We start from the raw sequence: 22068 nt of genomic DNA, 5'->3' as shown, positions 1-22068 counted from the left end.
GATCACTTTTCCTAACGCCCCTCCGTCACTGAAGGACTCTTGAGCTTGAGCTACATGAATTAACTGTTAGAATACCCTCCTCTGGGGGGTATGTGGGCTCCACTGCTTCAGAGTCTCGCTAGAGGGTTCGTTGATGAGGAGACTCCCAAACTCCTTTAATATGTTCATTCCCAGGGTGACTGTGTGTCCGCTACTCACTTCTCCCAGGGTTCTCACCACACCTTCCTGTCCCAGGTCCTTTCCACAAATGAAAATGTGCATCCACACCACCCCTGCGACCAGGATGGGCAGTTGGTTGGCAGCCGTCAACTTTATCACTGGGCCCCACTCAGGCCGCCTTGCCTCAGGAAAATATTGCCAGAAATAGGCTTCAGGCATCGTAGTCACCTGTGAGCCGGTGTCCACCAGGCAACGCACTGCTCGAGCATCAAACTCGGCCCAGACTAGAGGGCTCATTGAGACTAAATTCGTGGGACTTCCACTACTCCTCGGTATCTGTTCAGGCTCCGGGCGGCATCCTCCAGGCTCGGAGCCCTCTAGTTTAACGGACGACGTGGCTGGATTTTACCCCATCGTGAACACTCCCGCTCCATATGTTCAATCTTGTCACAATTAAAGCAGGTGAGGGGGTCTCTGTCAACAGAACATTCTAGAATTATGGAGGGAATCCAGGTCTTCCCTGCCTCCTAACAGATTTGAGGCAGCATTGGACTTCTTTTTAACATCAGCCAACTCTCCCTTAATATCCACAAATTCTTTCCGGGACTGTCACCCCCTGCTCCTTTTCACGCGTGCGCGCTTCGCTTCCTATCTCATAAAAAGTCATGCGATGGTTCAACCGCACGCGCTTCCGCAGGGCCTACTTCGCCAGCACGTCCCGCAAGCCCGTCACCAAAAGATCTCGCAGCATTATGTCTGTAGGACCTATGACTATGCCGCCTTTCATGACAATCGCAGTATGCAATTCCTACAGTGCGTTCATGTACTGAGTCATAGTCTCCCCCTCCTTCTGCATGCGACTAAAGAGACGAATCCTCAGCTCCCCTACATCCGTGGGATCGCCATGAGTCTCATTTAAAATTTGGAGTACCTTATTAAAGGTGTCTCGCTCTCTGGGGGGCCGTAACATAACTGAGTCTCTGGCCTCCCCATCTAATGCCATGATTTCCACCTCAGCTTCCAATGCAGGGGTCATGGGGTGCATCCTCATGATTCCCCTTATGCGCTTAGTCCAGCTCCATAACATGGTGTTGCTTCCCGTAAACTTTGGTAATTTATTCAACATGGCCCCCAGAGAGATACTGGACCTAGGTCCAACCCCAACTGCTTGGTCTGCCGCCTCCGTGCTGTTGGACTGCATCCTGCCGACTACGCCAAGTGTAAGGTCCTAGCAGGAACGTGGGATGCAGTGACAAGCAGTAGGCAGAGCAAGAGTTAGCGGTATTTTATAAGGAGTTATTATAACAGTAAATCCTCCACGCAGGGAGAGAGGTAATATAGATGAACAAACAGGTATATCACAATAGAGCAAAAGTATGGGTTCAAGTAAAGAGTTAACTTATAAGTCTATGGTTACCGGACGGTGGAGGATGGAAAATCCCACGATGGCTTCGTAGGTGACGCGTGAAGTTCCCGAACTGGTCCCGGAGAAAGGTGAAGAACTGTCTTTAAACGGAAGTGACGTATCCTGGCCTTCTCACGTGCAGTCTTGTGGTCCTGGAACAAGGTACTGCTCGAGTAGTTATCTGCAGCACCGTGTTTGGTGAACTAAGTCCCGAAGTGGAGGCCGCGGTCACGCTACCTGCTTCATTGTTTGGTGAGTACTCTTTTGCGGGCCAGCAGCAGTCAGCGGCGGTACAGAATGATTTGTTTCAGTGACGTCAGAGACGACAGGAATAGTGGTCTCTGGAGGTACACAGTCTGTATGTGCTGGGGAAATGCAGAGCGCAAAGCGGGCCTGCTTGATGGCCTGCCAAAATAACAAAGGAGTGGCTTCAGAACAACTCTATGACCATTCTTGACTGGCCCAGCTAGAGCCCTAATCTAAACCCAATTGAGCATCTCTGGAGAGACCTGAAAATGGCTGTCCACCAACGTTCACCAAACAACCTGACGGAACTGGAGAGGATCTGCAAGGAAGAATGGCAGAGGATCACCCCAAATCCAGGTGTGAAAAACTTACATGTTGCATCATTCCCAAGAAGACTCATGGCTGCACTAGCTCAAAAGGGTGCTTCCACTCAATACTGAGCAAAGGGTCTGAATACTTATGACCATGTGACATTTCAGTTTTTCTTTTTTAATAAATGTGCAAAAATTTCTACATTTCTGTTTTTTTGTGCAGAGTGTGGATTAATGAGAAAAACTGAACTTTTTTTGAATTTACCAAATGGCTGCAATGAAACAAAAAGTGAAAAATTTAAAGGGGTCTGAATACTTTCCATACCCACTGTGATATGATGACTCTAATATATTATGAGGATAAAAGATTTGATGGGTGTGCTTCTTTATTATGTGAAAAAATAGTCATAAACGGGACAATAGATGGAATTGCCATCTTCCAGTGCACTATTTCCTAAAGCCGTTTGCTTCTCTCCTAGGCTCATTAGCCAGATACATCATCAGTAATCAAAAACCTAGGCTAATGATTTAAAAAAAGGGGCCCGAAGTAGAAGTTTGTTTGCAGGCTACATTCTGTGGCTCAATCTATGGTGCTTTTGACTGTTCTTTTCTTAAGCACAAGTTCATCTTCTTTACGCTTCCACATGTCCAGACTGAATAAATGGCATGGACTGGAAAATGTGCAGAAAGATCAGGCTATTCCCTCTTCTATTTGTTCCAAAGGGCCGTGCATGGAAAAGGGAATAACTTGATCAATGCCGCATTATGACCATGTTCTTTCCTTCCCCAACACTGACCTTCTCCGATACTTTCCTTCCCCAACACTGGCCTTCTCCGATACTTTCCTTCCCCAACATTGGTCTACCTTGATACTTTCCTTCTCCAACACTGGCCTTCTCCGATACTTTCCTTTCCCAACAATGGCCTTCTCCGATACTTTCCTTCCACAACACTGACCTTCTCCGATACTTTCCTTCCACAACACTGGCCTTCTCCGATGGCCATCAAATGTATATTGTGGGTTACCAGGTGGAATATCAGAGGTGGGATGGGCCCTGACCTTTTTACAGTATAGAGACAGATGGTTGCACTTTAAATAGGAGTTAGGTATGGATCATAAAGCCATCAACATAGGACCCGGCACCAATGGAGCACAGTTTCCTTGAACCATTCTGAAGGAAGCTAAATAACAATTATTGGGAATGAATGTGGTGAAACTGACTGTATATATTTATAGGGAATTTGTTAACAGGGTTTTGCTATGGAATCTGAGAGCAGCGTGATGTAGAGGCTGAGACCCTGATTCCAGTGATGTGTCACATACTGGGCTGCTTTCTGTAGTTGTGATAAAATCCCTGTTTTCTCTGCTGCAGATTTAGGATAGATCAGAATGCAGAACTCTGTGTAACCCCGCCTACACTCCTGAGTGGCAGCTTTCTGTGTGCACTGTATATTGACAGAAAGCTGCCAATCACGGGTGGGGGGCGGGGTTACACAGATTAGCTAAACTATCCTGCATGTGAAACCTAGCCCTGTAGTGATAATCTCCCGCTGATAAAACACTGATTGTATTGAAACTACAGCACACAGCCTAATAAGTGACACATTCCTGTAATCAGGCTCTCAGTCCTTACATTATACTGGTCTCAGATTAAATAAAAAAACATACTGACAGATTCTCTTTAAAAACCTACACAACAATGTGTGTGCAACCAGGTCCCAACCACGTAAGAAAAGATGTAACTATACTGGGTAAAAGGTCAATATGCCCCAATTAGATCAATTAGACCAGTACTACTAAATACCTGTGATAGGGGGCTTATTTTGAAGATTTTGCAATATGATTTCAATACTAGAAGGTCTTTTGATTTACTGATGAAAACACATCACATTTACTTCTATATAACTCCAGATAATTTACAGTAATAAATAAGAAAAAAGATTTCTGCAATGCCATCATATCCTTGTAGGTCATTTATATTACCAACATCCTTTATTGCATAAGTTTATGTCTTCCAATAGTCTTACAACAGTTTCTACCTTGTCTTCATCCTGGAGACGTAGGGTTGTTCTAGTGTTGGATTATGCATTCACATAAAGGGCAATGGTGTCTTGTAAATTACTTATTCGGTGGCCAAAGTAATCCAGGTTTGAATGTGGAGGTGAATCTGCATAGTGGGGATGTCTGTGTAACACCGATGGTTAGTAAGGCTGGTCGGACACATTAGATCAAGGCCAGCTGAAATCACCTGGAGAGGTGGATCATTAATACCCTTGGTCTGGGTGATCAGTTCTAATGCAGCACGGACAGGTGGTGCTGGAGCAGCAAAGCAGTGTAGTTGGAATATGAGTATCAGATGTGGCAGAGCTGGAACAGCAACTGGAATAGGTGAACAGGTACAACGACAGCAGAGCAATGGTGTTGTAGCAGGGTTGACTAAGCAAATAAGGAACTGGTGTAGTAGAATGGAGTTTGCAATTGAAGCTCAATATAGCAGAGCTGGCAAAGCAATGTAGCGGAGTTGACTCTGTGATAAGGAACTGGCGGAGCAGTGCTCACATTATATTCATATTGACCTATTAATGGAACAACAGCCTTATTTGTATGACCGCAATACCACCGAGACTCATTTGACATGGGCGGCGACGCTGGAAGTTGTAAAGGACTTCAACGTACTCGGATCAATGATCACTCAAGATGGAGACACGACAGCGCCAATAAGAGAATATCTATGGGCAAATCAAAAAATAAAGTCAAGAATGACGTCAATGGACAAGGTCTTCACATCGAGGAACATTTCACTGGCAACGAAGACACGGCTCGTCCATAATTTGGTCTTTTCTATAGTAACAAATAGATGCAAAACCTGGACGATAAAGACTCAAGACAAAAGAAAGATCAATGCCTCTGAAATGTGGTGCTGGAGAAGGATGTTATCAATACCATGGAAGGCAAGAAGAACAAACAAATAAGTCTTGGAAAATATCAAGCCAGACATGTCACTCGAAGCAAGGATCACCAAGCTACAAGACTTGCCTACTTTGGACACATCATACAAAGAGACAAATCACTGCAGAAAGGCCATCATGGTCGGAAGAATAGAAGGACCAAGGTGAAGAGGAAGACAGACGAGCAACCCGATGGCTTGACAGCCGTTTCTTCTGACTCCCCCATAAACAGGAACACTTGGCTGAAAGTTTGTGTTTTCTCAAAGAGATATCTGCTGCTAAGAGCTACTTATGTCACTGCCGAAAAAAAAGATGGGGCGATTTAATTTAATCCACCCGATCTCTTATGTTCTCCACCATTATTTGCTGGGAGACAATCAGAAGTCCCCTAAACACATTACTTGGTTGGCCGATATTGATGGGTTCACACAACTTTTATCTAATGTGTGTTGCGTCTTTAAGTGTTTCCTTTTTTTTTTTTTTTTTTTACACATTTCTATTTTACATAAAGACCGTATGAACTAGGAAACTTATAAAAATATAGAGCAAAGGGAAAGTAGAGTGACATGTTGGGCACACTGAGGTCATGTTTAGCAAATTACTCACAGTGTTTTGTTATCTTGATTTCTATGTATCAGCTTTTATTTTGTTAAACTTCCTGATTCATCAAGTCTTACACAATCCCATGGAAAACAAGGAAATTTTGTAATTGCTTCATAGCTCACCAGCACTGTGAATGCTGTGAATGTGCGAAATATCAGAAAATTAGCCAGTTCTTGGCAATCTCATTACACCATGTTTATGTCCAGAATTAGCTATGTGGCATGAATTGCCCAATATTGAATATTTGAGAATTTACATCAATACCATTCCATGGATTATAAATCAATAACAGAAACTATTTAACATATTTTATTTTTAATTAGTAGATTTAGAGATAATATTGCACTGATGCATTTTGCTGCATACCATTTAAAGTATCCGCATTGCAATGTACAACTCTCCTGAAAGGCTGAGCGGCTCTATGGAAAAAAAAGAGATGTCCAATGGACTTTTTAAAGATATTGTACATCCGAACCTACAGAATTGGGGCCAATCAAAGGTGAGGAATGGATATGGAGGGGCATGACCTGGAAAAATGAGTGAATATTGGCACCACGCTTTGTTCACTCCAATGACTAACACAAGGCCATCCCTGAGAGTTGGCAGGTAGGGCCCATACTTGGGCATAATTTGTACTGGCTGAATATAATCTACTAGATGGTGGCCTGATTCTAACGCATCGGGTATTCTAGAATATATATGCAGTTTATTTTTGAAGATTTAATAATAATGCAATAATGCACCCCCCAATCCTGATATGTATGGTTCTCTCACCCCCAATCCTGATATGCATGCTACCCCTCAACCCCCTATCCTAGTATGCATGGTCCCCTGATCCCCCAATCCTGGAATGCATGGTCCTCTCACCCCCCAATCCTGGTATGCATGGTCCTCTCACCTCTCTTTCCTGGTATGCATGGTCTTCTTACTCCCCTTTCGGGGTATGCATGGTCCCCTCACCCCCCAATCCTGGAATGCATGGTCCTCTCACCCCTCAATCCTGGTATGCATGGTCCTCTCACCCCTCTTTCCTGGTATGCATGATCCTCTCACCCCTCTTTTGGGGTATGCATGGTCCCCTCACCCCCCAATCCTGGTATGCATGGTCCTCTTGTTAAGGGTTAATACTAAAATCAGAGTTGAAGTTTCGTTTTATCCATTCAATGTAAGGTTTCGTTTCTCCGTTTTTGTTGTTGTAAGATAAATTTTTATAATTGGCATGGCCTGTCATGAAACCAGACTGTTTCCATCATGTGCAAGATAAGGGGCTCGGGGGGGTGTGTATTGCTCTGAATATGCCATTATACTACTTTCTATTTGGATACGGACATATATGTAGTTTCCGGTTTTCTTGCAATATTATTGGCTTATAAAGTGAAAAGATGCTATTGGTACTTGAGAACCTTGCATAATTAAGCAAAAGATTATAAAAGATGTGACTAAAATAAAGGGGCTTAGTGATCTGCCTCGATCCTCCCGTACAGAGACCCCGTCTCCGTGTGGTCATTTGAGTTGCTAGCAACACTGGAATAATTTGGAAATCACTGGCTCAACCGTGAAGGGTTAATTTAACTCTCTCCTTATCAGCTTGGCGCCCAACGTGGGGCCCCTGAATAGGGACGCCTCTGCCCCCCCCCCGGAGGACAACAAGACAAAGGACTCTCGGAGCGGACACAGGTGTTGGAAAATTGGGACTGATCACCCCTCACAATCACGGTAAGTTGGCAGTTATACTGTTCAGACTGACCGTTGGTGTGGTTTTCCTGTGCTTGTTGCTGCAAAGAGGATCTGAGGTTTGTCCCCTGGTGGGGTGATTCATGGGTGGAATCATATAGAGGTGTAGTCCCGTTGGGGGCCCAGTGCTCGAACCGTACCTCATAAGGGACGGACACCCCGGATTGACCAGTGATTGTGGCTCTCTTTATAGTCAAAATATCCTGAATTCCTGAATTCACTGTTAGTAATCAGGGTGGTCATGTGATCGAAGATGGGTAGGATACGTAACTCAGGTATATATAGATATATATATATATATAACCAGAGGTGTCCGGAGGGAGAGTCTGAGACGCCCTCCTCCTTTCACTGAGTACCATGAATTTTGGGCAATCCCAGAGGGGGATTATTGACCCGGTGGAACAAACTGAGACGGCCGCTCCAGTATTGTGCACAATTGAAGTAAGGGTATTTAGCTGTAAATGAGAGAATCTGTGGAAGGAAAAGAAGAATTTTGTGGCTTGGCACATGTATAATACAAAATAAAATTGTGGTACCGTGTTAGCCAGAAAAATAGATGTAATTATTCAAGGTGTGATACCTTTATTGGCTAACCAGAGAAATTATATTTGCAAGCAAGCTTTCAGGGCTCAGGCGGCCCCTTCATCAGGCTAGATTACAAGTGAATCACTGAGAAAAGATGGCAACATTTAAATAGGAATTACAACAGGACATGAGATGATGCTAGCTATAGACATGCCAAGGAAATCAAATTAAGGTTTTTGATACACATGCAGATGAGGACCAAGTGTTCTATTAGAGATCTGAAGACCTTCTTGTGGAGGTGTGAACTGTGTCCATGTAATGAGTCATGAACCCAGGTGTCAAATTCAGTCCTATTGTTAGCGATTGGAACATATTTAAAAATTTAAACTCCCAAATCTTCCTTTCTCTGTCACTTTTAAAAAAAAAATGAAAAATGACCTTTCAATATTAGGACTTTTAGATCTGCCAAGCTGTGTCCAGGTCTAGAGAAGTGTATCCCTACAGGTGTGTCCAGCTCAGTCTTTATCGTATGTCTGTGCAGATTCATCCTTGTTTGTAGCTTTTGCTTAGTTTCCCCGATGTATGTCCCTGCATTGCACCTTGTACACTGTGTCATGTACACGACATTGAAGGATGTACATGAAGAAGAGTCCATGATCTTATAGTCCTGATTTGTGTTGGGTATGGGGACTTTATCTGTTGGTGATATGTGGGGGCAGGTCTTGCATTTCTTACTGTTACAGGGACTGTGCCTGTCTCTGAAGGTGATGTGAGGGTACTTCTGACAAGGATATTCCTTAGGTTGGGAGGCTGTTTGTAGGAGAGAAGTGGCAGTTCTGGGAATATTGCTTTGTCTGTGGTCTCTGTGGAATATGGGTTGGAGGTCTGCGATGTTTTTCTGAGTGATTATTATTATTATTATTTATTGTTATAGCGCCATTTATTCCATGGCGCTTTACATGTGAGGAGGGGTATACATAATAAAAACAAGTACAATAATGTTAACAATACAAGTCATAACTGGTACAGGAGGAGAGAGGACCCTGCCCGCGAAGGCTCACAATCTACAAGGGATGGGTGAGAATACAGTAGGCGAGGGTAGAGCTGGTCGTGCAGCGGTTTGGTCGGTCGGTGGTTACTGCAGGTTGTAGGCTTGTCGGAGGAGGTGGGTCTTCAGGCTCTTTTTGAAGGTTTCGATGGTAGGTGAGAGTCTGATTTGTTGTGGTAGACAGTTCCAGAGTAGGGGTGATGCGCGAGAGAAATCTTGTATGCGATTGTGGGAAGAGGAGATAAGAGGGGAGTAGAGAAGGAGATCTTGTGAGGATCGGAGGTTGCGTGCAGGAAAGTACCGGGAGACGAGGTCACAGATGTATGGAGGAGACAGGTTGTGGATGGCTTTGTATGTCATGGTTAGGGTTTTGAACTGGAGTCTTTGGGTAATGGGGAGCCAGTGAAGGGATTGACAGAGGGGAGAAGCTGGGGAATAGCAGGGGGACAGGTGGATTAGTCGGGCAGCAGAGTTTAGAATAGATTGGAGGGGTGCGAGAGTGTTTGAGGGGAGGCCACAGAGCAGGAGTTTGCAGTAGTCAAGGCGAGAGATGATGAGGGCATGGACTAGGGTTTTTGCAGATTCTTGGTTAAGGAATGAACGGATTCGTGAAATATTTTTGAGTTGAAGTCGGCAGGAAGTGGAAAGGGCTTGGATATGTGGTTTGAAGGAGAGATCAGCGTCAAGGATTACTCCGAGGCAGCGAGCTTGTGGGACTGGGGAGAGTGGGCAGCCATTTACTGTAATGGATAGGTTCGTTGGGGGGGTCACGTGAGATGGGGGAAAGATGATGAATTCTGTTTTGTCCATGTTAAGTTTCAGAAATCTAGCGGAGAAGAAGGATGTAATAGCAGTCAGACATTGAGGGATTCTGGTTAGTAGGGAGGTGATATCTGGTCCAGAGATGTAGATCTGTGTGCCATCAGCATAGAGGTGATACTGAAAGCCATGAGATTCTATGAGCTGTCCCAAGCCGAAGGTATAGATGGAGAAGAGCAGGGGTCCAAGGACTGAACCTTGCGGGACTCCGACGGATAGGGGGCGAGGTGAGGAGAGAGAGCAGAGGTCTCTGAGGTGAGGAGGTGGTGTGTGAGTGGGAGACGCTGAATGTCCGGTCTGTTAGGTATGATGAGATCCAAGATAGGGCCAAGTCTGTGATGCCAAGAGATGAGAGGGTCTGTAGTAATAGGGAATGGTCCACTGTGTCAAAGGCAGCCGACAGGTCCAGGAGGAGGAGGACAGAGTAGTGTCGCTTGCTCTTGGCGGATAAGAGGTCATTGGTGACCTTAGTAAGGGCAGTTTCAGTGGAGTGGTGTGACCGGAAGCCAGATTGTAAGCGGTCGAAGAGGGAGCAAGAAGAGAGATGGGAGGACAGTTCAAGGTAGACGTGTTGTTCCAGTAGCTTGGAGGCATAGGGGAGAAGTGATATAGGGCGATAGCTGGATACAGAGGATGGGTCAAGAGAGGGCTTTTTGAGGATAGGCGTGATAGTAGTTGTAGTTTTCTATCCTCATTGTCTGAACAGATCTGAATGTACCTTAGAGCTTGACTGTAGGTTCTAGAAAATGGATTTGGGATTTTGAAGAGTTGAGGGTGAGTTTGATGTTTGGGTGGAACTTGTTGCACATGAATTGTGTGACGAAGGTGTTAGGAAGAACAGAGGAAGTGAATTCTGTTTTTATTGCTATGTAGAAAAAGGAAAATTGTCTAACACTGTGAAAAAGACAGAAAGTGTTGTGGTACAGGAGAGAATTAAGAATGTGATTAACGGAGACGACACTGAGATCGAGGTTAATGTGTCAGGGAAATAGTTAAAAGTGATGATTTGAAAAAAAAAAAAAAAAAAAAGAGCAAGCTAACAGCTGCAGCTGCTTCAGTACCCCCTCCCATCTTAGCCCACACCATATCCCCCTTCGCCCCCACTGCAGCTGCGAGTGCACAGACAATCTCTTATCACTGGAGCACACAGCAAACTCTGGCCCCCCCCTCCCTCAGACTTCAGCTACTGGGAATCCTGCTCCTCAGCCCCTCCCTGCTAACTCTGGCGATGCGCCAGACTCGAGCACTATCAGAGATTGTCATTCCCCTGCTGTTTTGATCGGAGTAGATGGTAGACCCAATTAATATACTTTTATAAACCCTATTTCTGTGGGACCCTTCCCCGAAGTTACTGCCCAGTTTGTAATCTCTCCCACATGCCCTGTAAATTTACTAGGGAGAGATTTATTATCGCAGTTCCGCTCCTGAATACAATTCCAAGATGATGGCCCTGATAGGCCCAGATCCACCCCCAATATTGCCTGAGGATCAATGACTCACCCCATACCTCTCAGAGATACTATCTAAACTCCTGTCAAAAGGGCCAAATGATATAGGGAAAATGCCTGTAGAACCAGTAAAAGTGTTTCTCAAACCTGGTGCCTAATCCTCATACTTTTTTTTGTCCCAAATACCCCAGGATGCTGCTTGGTTTACAGTTATTGATCTTACCAATGCCTTCTTTAGCATTCCATTATACCCAGACTGCCAGTTTCTATTTGTATTCACTTAACTGTCCATATTAACTGTCGTCCCTGCTATGTCACAAGGGGCCCAAAACAGTCCCAACCAGTTTGCAAAAAAAAATATGAGCAGGTGTCTTTTGCCATTGCTGCCACTGTTAGCCTCCTTAAGTATCTGGCAGCACTGAACTGTCGGGTTTCGGCCTCGAGACTTCAGTTCTGCCTTGGTCAAGTGATATTCTTGGGTCACTGTCTCCTTCAGGGTGCCAGACACCTCGCAGAAAAAAGAAAAATAGCTGTCAGCTCCCTTCCTTTCCCAAAAGATGAAACTGAACTCCAGCGTTTTCTTGGACTATGCACTTATTGTTGTCAGTGGATACCGGATGCATCCTGCATAATGCAACCCCTTTACAACGCCTTGAAAGACGGTATAATGAACTATAACGAAAGATGGCAGTGATGAGGATTACCTCCAATATGATTGTTCCCAACTTTTGACTGAAGAAACAGCTACTCCACCAAATGTCAGTGAGAACCCACTCCCAAATCCTGATCTGGTGTTATACACGGACGGTTCAAGATATGCTGACGAGTTTGGTAGATTCCACACGGGATATGCTGTTACCACAGAAGACACTGTAGTGCGCGCAGCTGCACTCCCGCCCTCACAGTCAGCACAAGAAGCAGAACTTCAGGCTCTGTCTAATGCATGTACTTTGGCCAAGAACAGACGGGCTAATATATACACGGACTCACGGTATGCATTTGGTATTGCTCACGATTTTGGGGCTCTATGGGCCAATCGAGCGTTTATTACTACTGCCGGAACCCCAGTGAAAAATGCTGAAGCTGTTAAAGCCCTCATGGACTCGATCAAATTACCTACTCAGGTGGCTATTATCAAAGTTAAGGCGCACGGTCCTAGGAACAGTCCACAGACTGTTGGCAACACATTTGTGGATATGCAAGCAAAAGCCGCCGCTCTCTTATCCGTTGAACCAACCATACCAACTATGGTGACCACACGCTCTCAGCGTAAACAGTTACAAGAAGCATTGACCCTACAAGAACCTGATGATCTACAACAGACTGAAGTTTTCTGTCGAACCCCGCGAAACCGCTTAATGACGATGCAGAGAATGTCTCCAAAGGAAGAGGTGAAGCAATGGAAGACTGATGGGGCACGAATGGATAATGGTCTCTGGAAAAAGGACCAACTTGTGTGTCTCCCTAAGCGGATGTACCCTGCTATTGCCATATGGGCACATGGACCTACACATCGAGGAAAGAATCAGGCCCTCGCACTGGTGCAAAAATTCTACTGGGCCCCGGTTCTCCAGTTGGCCGGAAGCATTCCCTGTTACCAACATGACTGTAAAGACCACAGCGAAGAAACTGGTGATGGAAGTCATATGCAGATATGGGGTTCCAGAAGTTGTTGAAAGTGACCAAGGCCCGGCCTTTTCTTCTCATGTGTACCAAGAAGTTCTGACAATGCTTGCATCCACTGTAGCCCTCCATACTCCGTACCACCCACAATCCAGTGGGAAAGTTGAGAGGTTGAATGGCACACTGAAGGGACAATTGACCAAAATGATGCAGGAGACTACGGCTCCATGGCCGGAGCTCCTACCCATTGTACTATACCACATTCGTACTACCCCTATTACAAAATATGGCCTGTCCCCATATGAGATATTGTTTGGTACTAGGCCCCCAGTTGCAAATTTCCAGCCTCAGCAGTTATCAGAAGAGACTGACCGTGCTGTTCAATATGTTATTCAGCTTAGTAAAAATCTTGCTAACACCTATGTTCTAGTTTTCTTTTCCTTTCCAGATTCAGCAGAAACCGATACCTGTTATAACCTGAAGCCTGGCGATTTGGTAGTCGTGAAAAGGCATGTCAGGAAGCACGGACTAGAACCCTTGTATGACGGTCCCTATCAAGTTCTCCTCATCACCCAACAAGCCAATAGCAAATGAAGGGGCATAATGTTTTGGTTTTCCGCATTTTTCATATTATTATTGGTAGAAGTTAAAAGTTAAAGTTAGAAGATATTAAATAACTCAGAGATTAATACGATAAAGACAATGATCGTAATAAGGACAGTTGGTTGTTCAGACACCTTCTCCTTTTTCAATTCAGCCAATTGATTTAGGGGAATTGGGGGCTGGATAGCTGGGATCTTACAAAGCTTGTTACACATTGCTGCCTGTATCCTTGTTGTATATGTGATACTAAAACTTGTTCTTTGGTGTATTTCTGTATGTATTAGGAAATTCTGCACTAAGACAGCTAATGATGATACCAAAGGTGTCGTTGCCTCTGCTTTTCTCCTCACCGATCTCAAAAGGCTAGTTGATGAAGATGTTGAAGCCAAGCACATGGCTACCTACAAAAGATCCCCACCACCGTCATCAAAAATTGTTATTCGTGAACTGCAGTATACAGGGGGGACGGGTGCGCCGCGACAGCCATGACTGGTAACACGGCATCAGTCATGTGAAGACCAGTACCCCTCAAGCTGTTAGCTTGGGATAGCACCTCTGATGCTGCATATGTGTTAAAAAAATTTATCTAGGGGGGAATGTTAAGGGTTAATACTAAAATCAGAGTTGAAGTTTTGTTTTATCCATTCAATGTAAGGTTTCGTTTCTCCGTTTTTGTTGTTGTAAGATAAATTTTTATAATTGGCATGGCCTGTCATGAAACCAGACTGTTTCCATCAGGTGCAAGATAAGGGGCTCGGGGGGGGGGGGGGGAGTGTATTGCTCTGAATATGCCATTATACTACTTTCTATTTGGATACGGACATATATGTAGTTTCCGGTTTTCTTGCAATATTATTGGCTTATAAAGTGAAAAGATGCTATTGGTACTTGAGAACCTTGCATAATTAAGCAAAAGATTATAAAAGATGTGACTAAAATAAAGGGGCTTAGTGATCTGCCTCGATCCTCCCGTACAGAGACCCCGTCTCCGTGTGGTCATTTGAGTTGCTAGCAACACTGGAATAATTTGGAAATCACTGGCTCAACCGTGAAGGGTTAATTTAACTCTCTCCTTATCACTCTCACCCCCCAATCCTGGTATGCATGGTCCCCTCACCCCCCTATCCTGGTATGCATGGTCCCCTGACCCCCAATCCTGGAATGCATGGTCCTCTCACCCCCCAATCCTGGTATGCATGGTCCTCTCACCTCTCTTTCCTGGTATGCATGGTCTTCTTACTCCCCTTTCGGGGTATGCATGGTCCCCTCACCCCCCAATCCTGGAATGCATGGACCCCTCACCCCCCAAACCTGGTATGCATGGTCCTCTCACCCCACTTTCCTGGTATGCATGGTCCTTTTACCCCTCTTTCGGGGTATGCATGGTCCCCTCACCCCCCAATCCTGGTATGCATGGTCCTCTCACCCCCCAACCCTGGTATGTATGCTCACCGTCACCCTCCTTTCCTGATATGCATGGTCCCTTCACCCCCCAATCCTGGTATGCATGGTCCTCTTACCCCCATTTCGGGGTATGCATGGTCCCCTCACCCCCCAGTCCTGGTATGCATGGTCCTCTCACCCCCCTATCCTGGTATGCATGGTCCCCTCACCCCCCTTTCTTGGTATGCATGGTTCTCTCACACCCCAATCCTGGTATGTATGCTCACCGTCACCCCCCTTTCCTGGTATGTATGGTATCCTCACCCCCCTTTCCTGGTATGCATGGTCCCCTCACCCCCCTTTCCTGAAATGCATGGTCCCCTCACCCCCCAGTCCTGGTATGCATGGTCCTCTCACCCCCCAATCCTGTGATGATTGGTCCCCTCACCCCCAATCCTGATATGCATGGTCCCCTCACCCCCCTTTTCCTGGTATGCATGGTCCCCTCACCCCCCTTTCTTGGTATGCATGGTCCCCTCACCCCCCTTTCGTGGTATGCATGGTCCCCTCACCCCCCTATCTTGGTATGCATGGTCCCCTCACCCCCCTTTCTTGGTATGCATGGTCCCCTCACCCCCCTTTGCTGGTATGCATGGTCCTCTCACACCCCAATCCTGGTATGTATGCTCACCATCACCCCCCTTTCCTGGTATGCATGGTCCCCTCAACCCCCTATCCTGGTATGCATGGTCCCCTCACCCCCCAATCCTGGTATGCATGGTCCCCTCACCCCCCAATCCTGGTATGCATGGTCCCCTCACCCCCCAATCCTGGTATGCATGGTCCCCTCACCCCCTATCCTGGTATGCATGGTCCCCTCACCCCCCCATCCTGGTATGCATGGTCCTCTCACCCCCCAATCCTGGTATGCATGGTCCCCTCACCCCCCAATCCTGGTATGCATGGTCCCCTCACCCCCCAATCCTGGTATGCATGGTCCCCTCACCCCCCAATCCTGGTATGCATGGTCCCCTCACCCCCTATCCTGGTATGCATGGTCCCCTCACCCCCCATCCTGGTATGCATGGTCCTCTCACCCCCCAATCCTGGTATGCATAGTCCCCTCACCCCCTATCCTGGTATGCATGGTCCCCTCACCCCCCAATCCTGGTATGCATGGTCCTCTCCCCCCCCAATCCTGGTATGCATGGTCCCCCCTCACCCCCCTTTCCTGGTATGCATGGTCCCCTCACCCCCTTTCCTGGTATGACCAATCAGCGTCGCGGCCCTCTGTCCGCGACCAATCAGCAACGCGGCCCTGTAGCCGCGACCAATCACTGCCGCGGCCCTGTACAAAAATAATAATAAAAAATAAAAAAAGTTATTCTCACCTTCCGACGGCCTACTGTCTTCTTTCCACGCGCCCGGCCTCGCGTTCCCAGTAATGCTTTGCGGCTTAGACCGCTGATGACGTCGGTCTTCTTTCTCGCTCTTGCGAGAGTGACGTCGGTCTTCTCTCTCGCTCTCGCGAGAGTGACGTCATCAGCGGTCTAAGCCGCAAAGCATTACTGGGAACGCGAGGCCGGGCACGTGGAAAGAAGACAGGAGGCCGTCGGAATGTGAGAATAAGTTTTTTTATTTTAATTCTCTTTTTTACAGATTAAGGCCTGCGCCTGCCGCTGATTGGTCGCGGCCGCCAGCTTACCATTACAAACAGCTGCGCCTGTCGCTGATTGGTTGCAGCCTGGCGGGGGCCTGGCGGCCGCGACCAATCAGCGGCCCGCGATTTCGGGTACAGACAGACACGATAAGGCGTTTATATATATAGATATAAAAAATGTAGCAGCTGTGTAATTATGTCACATTACTTATAGAATGATCCAGGCTCTGATCTCTTCTGGAGGTGACTGAGGCTGGCGATGTCCCATGTACTGACACCTGAGTGATCATCAGACATTGTAGGTCAGTCCTATTCTTTAAAAGGTTTGCCCTGCTGTCACAAATTATAGGAAGATATAATCAATTTGTCATGAGATATATAACCCCACAACTTTTGTTTACACTTTCAGTTCCGGTTAGGAATGTGCAGCTCTCTGGTGCCCCCTTATCCTCAGGTCAGTCAAGAAACTGCACCTAGGGTAAGTAGTTGCCGGGAAGGCTGCCTTGTCGCGTACCGGCTATTGGGTACTCTGCAGTGAGGGCGGTGTGTATATCACCAGTCCCAGGCAGCGAATACACACATAAACCTCCGATCAGTCACTGCCAGGGTTCCCCAATACCACAGGACGCTATGCTGCCACCAGTTCCTCATTTGATACTAAAGCCTATATCGGGTCAGGAACCAACTCACAGGTAGCGTGATTTGGCACGGAGTACGTGTCGGTTAGATCATAGAACAAAAAGAATGAAACTAGTAATTTTATAAGTTTACTCGTGAAAATATCAGCAGCGTTTACAAAAATACAAAACATATTACAAAAGGAGACAAAATACAGTATGTATAGACGGTTAGAAATAAAAGGGATTAAAATAGGAAACTTACTCTGTCTCAGTCACAGGTATGATGTGTCGATAAAGGGGAGGACAGCCTTCCCAAGGAGAATGGTTCATCAGCACAGCAAGTTGTTTAGCTGGCTCTCCGGCCATCTGACACCTCCCCAACTGAGCGTTTCAGTTTTATGCTTTGGCCCAAAACCAATGGACTCCTCCCTTGCTGACCTCACTTAGTGGGCTGTGTTAGAGGACATATGCCCCTTTTGAAAAATTATTAAAACCTACAATCTTCCATAGCTTTGGCTGGGGGGGCTCATAGGGCAGCGGTAGGTGCATTTCATTTCCCCCTGCGTCGTGACCATTCTTTTGAGACCAAATATGACATGTCTGCGTGTTAATGGGGGGCAGAAATTATTTCCCCAGTTTCTGATGGGTGTACTGGCTGCAAAACGTGACCGTGCATAGCCCTAATTCCCCTGATTCTGGAAATATATTTTTCCAGTTTCTAGAATTATTGTGTGCTATTAAATTCGACCTGGAATAGACAAAGGAAATCTTGGAGGAATAAACCGCACTTAACTGGCCAGATACAATAAAAGTGACCGTCTGCTGAAGGGAGGAGGTAATGGATAGAGTTTTGCAGAGGCAGAGAGTGGGGGGGCTGCAGCTGCGAGGGGGATCACTGGTGAAGCTGGATCTTTCACAAATCAATGGGGGGAAGGGCAGTAATTCAGCTCTGGATGTGTACCTAGGATATTAGGAAAAAACTCATATTTTTCCGACACCTGCCCCTTTTGGACTGCACTACAGAGGCAGGACCTCTCAGTACTCCTCCATGCGCACCTCTGCAGGCTCGCCCTGCCGGGATAACCCATCTGCATTGCCATGCTCGCTGCCCTTTTTGTGTTTAACGGTAAAGTCGTACTGCTGGAGGGCCAGGCTCCAGCGTAGTAACCTTACGTTGATACCAGACACGGTGTGCAGCCAACTCAGGGGGATTGTGGTTGGTCACGATGGTGAAGGTGGCCCAAACCATTGCCAGGCACTCCTTTTTAAGGTGGAGTAGGCCATTTCCCTTGGCAGGAGCTTCCGGCTCAGGTACAACACGGGGTGCTCTTGGTTCCCAAAGTCGAGCTGGCTGAGCACAGCACCGAGGCCAAACTTGCTGGCGTCGGTCTGTACTAAGAATGGTCGACTGCTGTCGACTGCCCTTAGCACAGGAGAGCTGCTCAGGGCTGTTTTCAATGCCCAAAAGGCCCCCTCACAGTCATTTGTCCAATTGACTGTATGGGGTAGGTTTTTCTTGGTGTGGTCTGTCAAGGGCTTCACAAGGCTACTATAGTTTTGTACAAAGCGCCTATAGTACCCCGCAGTGCCCAAGATGGACATAACCTGCTTCTTAGTCCTGGGCGGGGGGCCAGGATGCGATAGTACCCTCACATACCGGGTGCCCCAGGTAGTGGACCTCGCTCATGCCCATCTGGAACTTTCCAGGACTGATGGTCAGGCCTGCTTGGTGGATGTGCCCGAGCACCTCCTGAAGATGCTCAAGATGATCCTCCTAGGTGGAGCTGAAGACGGCAATGCCACTGCACACCTCTCCAGTCCCTAAGCAGGTGGTTGACCATCGGCTGGAATGTGGCAGGGGCATTCTTAATGCCGAACGGCATGACCGTGGTCTCGTACAGTCCGAATAGGGTGATAACGGCGGACTTCTCCTGTGCCTCGGGGCTCAGGGGAATCTGCCAATATCCCCAGCTCAGATCCATAATGGATAGATAGCACACACCAGCTGTCCGCTCAAGCAGCTCATCGATGTATGGCATTGGGTACACATCGGAGGCTGTTATGGCGTTGAGGCCCCTATAGTCCACACAAAACCGGGTGGTCCAATCCTTCTTTGGCATCAGGACTACATGTGAGGCCCACGCGCTCTTGGACAGCTTAATCAACCCAACTGTAACATCTCATTGATCTCCTGGCGCATGACATGCTCCACCTTGTCCGAGGTCTGATAGGATGTTCGTCGAATTTGGGCATGATTCCCGGTGTCCTCCCCATCCTCGAGCAGGTTACAGACCGGTAGGACACAGGCTCCACGTTCTTGATGATCCTTCAGCATATTGACGTGGAAGGCCTTGCGCCTACCCCGAGCGTGGTCCAGAGTGACCACATAGGTGACTGGGTTGAGCTGTTGGTGTACGACGTACAAGCCTTCCCAGGCTGCCTGAAGCTTATCTTTTGGTACAGAGACCAGCACGCACACCTTCTGACCCACTTGGTAGGTCCGCTCGCGGGCATTCTGGTCGTACCAGTGCTTCTGGTCAGCCTTGGCCTGCGCCATGTTTTCATGCAACAACTGCATCAGGGTCTGCATCTTGTCATGGAAGCGCATAACATACTCCACGATGGACACTTCTGAAGGTCTCAGCTCTTCTTCCCAGGATTGCCTTACCAACCCAAGAGGACCCAGGACTCGCCTGCCGTACAGGAGCTCGAAGTTGGTCGAGGCCTGCGGAACCTCTCGGTAAGCAAATAACTGATGTGGGAGATACCGCTCCCAGTCGCGTCCCTGGGTCTCTACTAGCATTTTTAGCATCTGTTTGAAGGTACCGTTGAAGCACTCACGCAAACCGTTGGTTTGGGGCGTGATACGTGCTCGATACCAGGCACTTCACCTGCATTTTCGTACAGAGAGCCTCCATTAGGCGAGACATGAATTGAGTCCCCTGGTCGATAAGCATCACTCTGGGAAACCCTACTCGGGAAAAGATGGCCAACAGGGCATCCACCACCTTATTCGCCCTAGTTGAAGACAGAGCCACTGCCTCTGGGTACTGGGTAGCATAGTCTACCACAGTAAGGATGTAACGCTCCCACCATTACAGACAATGAAAAGTTGTTAATGGCTAATAAATTGCTCAGTAGCACAGATGAACCATCAGAGCACGCTAACCTACATGAGTTGATAATTTTACATAGTTATCTAATCTATTCTAGAGCTTTTGTTAAAGTAGTTTTTGAAACGTCAGAATATAATGCTCGGCATTTGCTTACAACTTGCAGGACATATTGCTTTTGTTCTTCATCTTTTGTCAGAAGGTCGTTAAAGTCGGTTACTTCCTACCTCTTTTAATTTTTCTTTCCTAACTTTTGGATTTACAACCCTAGCGTGCTCTGATGGTTCATCTGTGCTACTGAGCAATTTATTAGCCATTAACAACTTTTCATTGTCTGTAATGGTGGGATCAAAAAACGATAATCCCACCAACTCTGCATTCAAATACCACAAATGGTTCGAAAATTTGGTCAGGGCTATTTCTGCAATGTTGTTGTCACATTCTTTATAGTCTAACAGACTATGCAAAATACCTAAATCTTAAAATACCTCAATTTGGATTTTTTCAAACTTTGAGCGACGAGCGGCACGGGTTAACGTCGTTTGATCGAGCTCAAATTTTGGCTATCTCAATATCTGGAAAGGGGAATCGTTTTGTGGGGTCCAGACGGACAAAATTCCGACATCGATTTTTTGCGGTCACCCTAGTGTACATTAATGAGAAAAAAATAAACTTTTTTGAATTTACCAAATGGCTGCAATGAAACAAAGAGTGAAAAATTTAAAGGGGTCTGAATACTTTCCGTACCCATTGTATTTATATATATTTTTTCTTTATTTTTTTCAGTGCAGTTGAATGGACCCATGAGTAGTTTTAGTTGTCGTTTTCTCACTATATAAGAACAAGGCTTTAATATTTTGTGTTGAAGTGAAACCAATGGCCGGTTCCAGTTCCCATTAAGCAGTGACTGCAAATCTGACATTTTTTTTGTTGTTCTTTGTTTTCTAAGTAATTTGATATTATAAATAGGAAAGGATCTTGAGGTGAAGGTCACAATGACAGAGATCAGTGCACAGCGGATTTCACATGTCTGTCCAGTATACAATACAATCCCAGTGCCGACAGTGACAACTATCTAAATTGTAGGCCTGATGCATCAAAGCTTTCATGGAAAAAACCCTGGTGTAAAAACTTTGAAAAATGGCCAAATTTTGCGTCTGTTGGCTTTTTCAGGCGAGTTTCTTCCAACTCTGAAAAAGTCAGTGTAGCTGGGGAATGGCTGGGGCACAGCAGGGACGTAACGAGACATCATGTCTAATTCACCACGATCTCTTGTGTTCCCCACACCGGAAACCTTACTCCAGTCCCTGACAGGAGTAAGATTTCTTGGGAGGGGCACGGAGGTGCACATCACTCATCCGACGCTCCTGATTCATGAAGACGCCGGCCCCTTTTCATGAATCAGGAGTGTCTGACTCTAGCATGCCCCGTCATAAAGAAGAAAACGATAAATCGGACCCTGTATGTTTAAGAAGCTTCCAGGAGAAGGAAGACCACTTGAACTTCTGGAAGAGCTGGCAAATCTTCTTGATGCCTCTGAAGCCTCTTAGGCTGTGTGCACACGCTGCGGATTGGGGTGCGGATTTGGCCGTGCGGATTTTGTAAAATCCGCAGGTAAATCTGCAGGTCAAAATACCTGCGGTTTTACCTGCGGATTGCTCTGCGGTTTTACCTGCGGATTAGCCTGCGGTTTTGCCCTGCGGTTTTTCATCTCCACAATGGAGGAGATGGCAAACCGCAGCGGAATCCGCAGAAAGAATTGACATGTCAATTCTTTCTGCGGTTTCAAAACCGCAGGAAAACCGCGCGGAAAAATCTG

This window comes from Dendrobates tinctorius, unplaced genomic scaffold (assembly GCF_039654945.1).
Source record: "Dendrobates tinctorius isolate UK_male_01 unplaced genomic scaffold, ASM3965494v1 ptg000006l, whole genome shotgun sequence".
Lineage (NCBI taxonomy): Eukaryota > Metazoa > Chordata > Amphibia > Anura > Dendrobatidae > Dendrobates > Dendrobates tinctorius.
Note: the sequence above shows the minus strand (reverse complement) of the source record.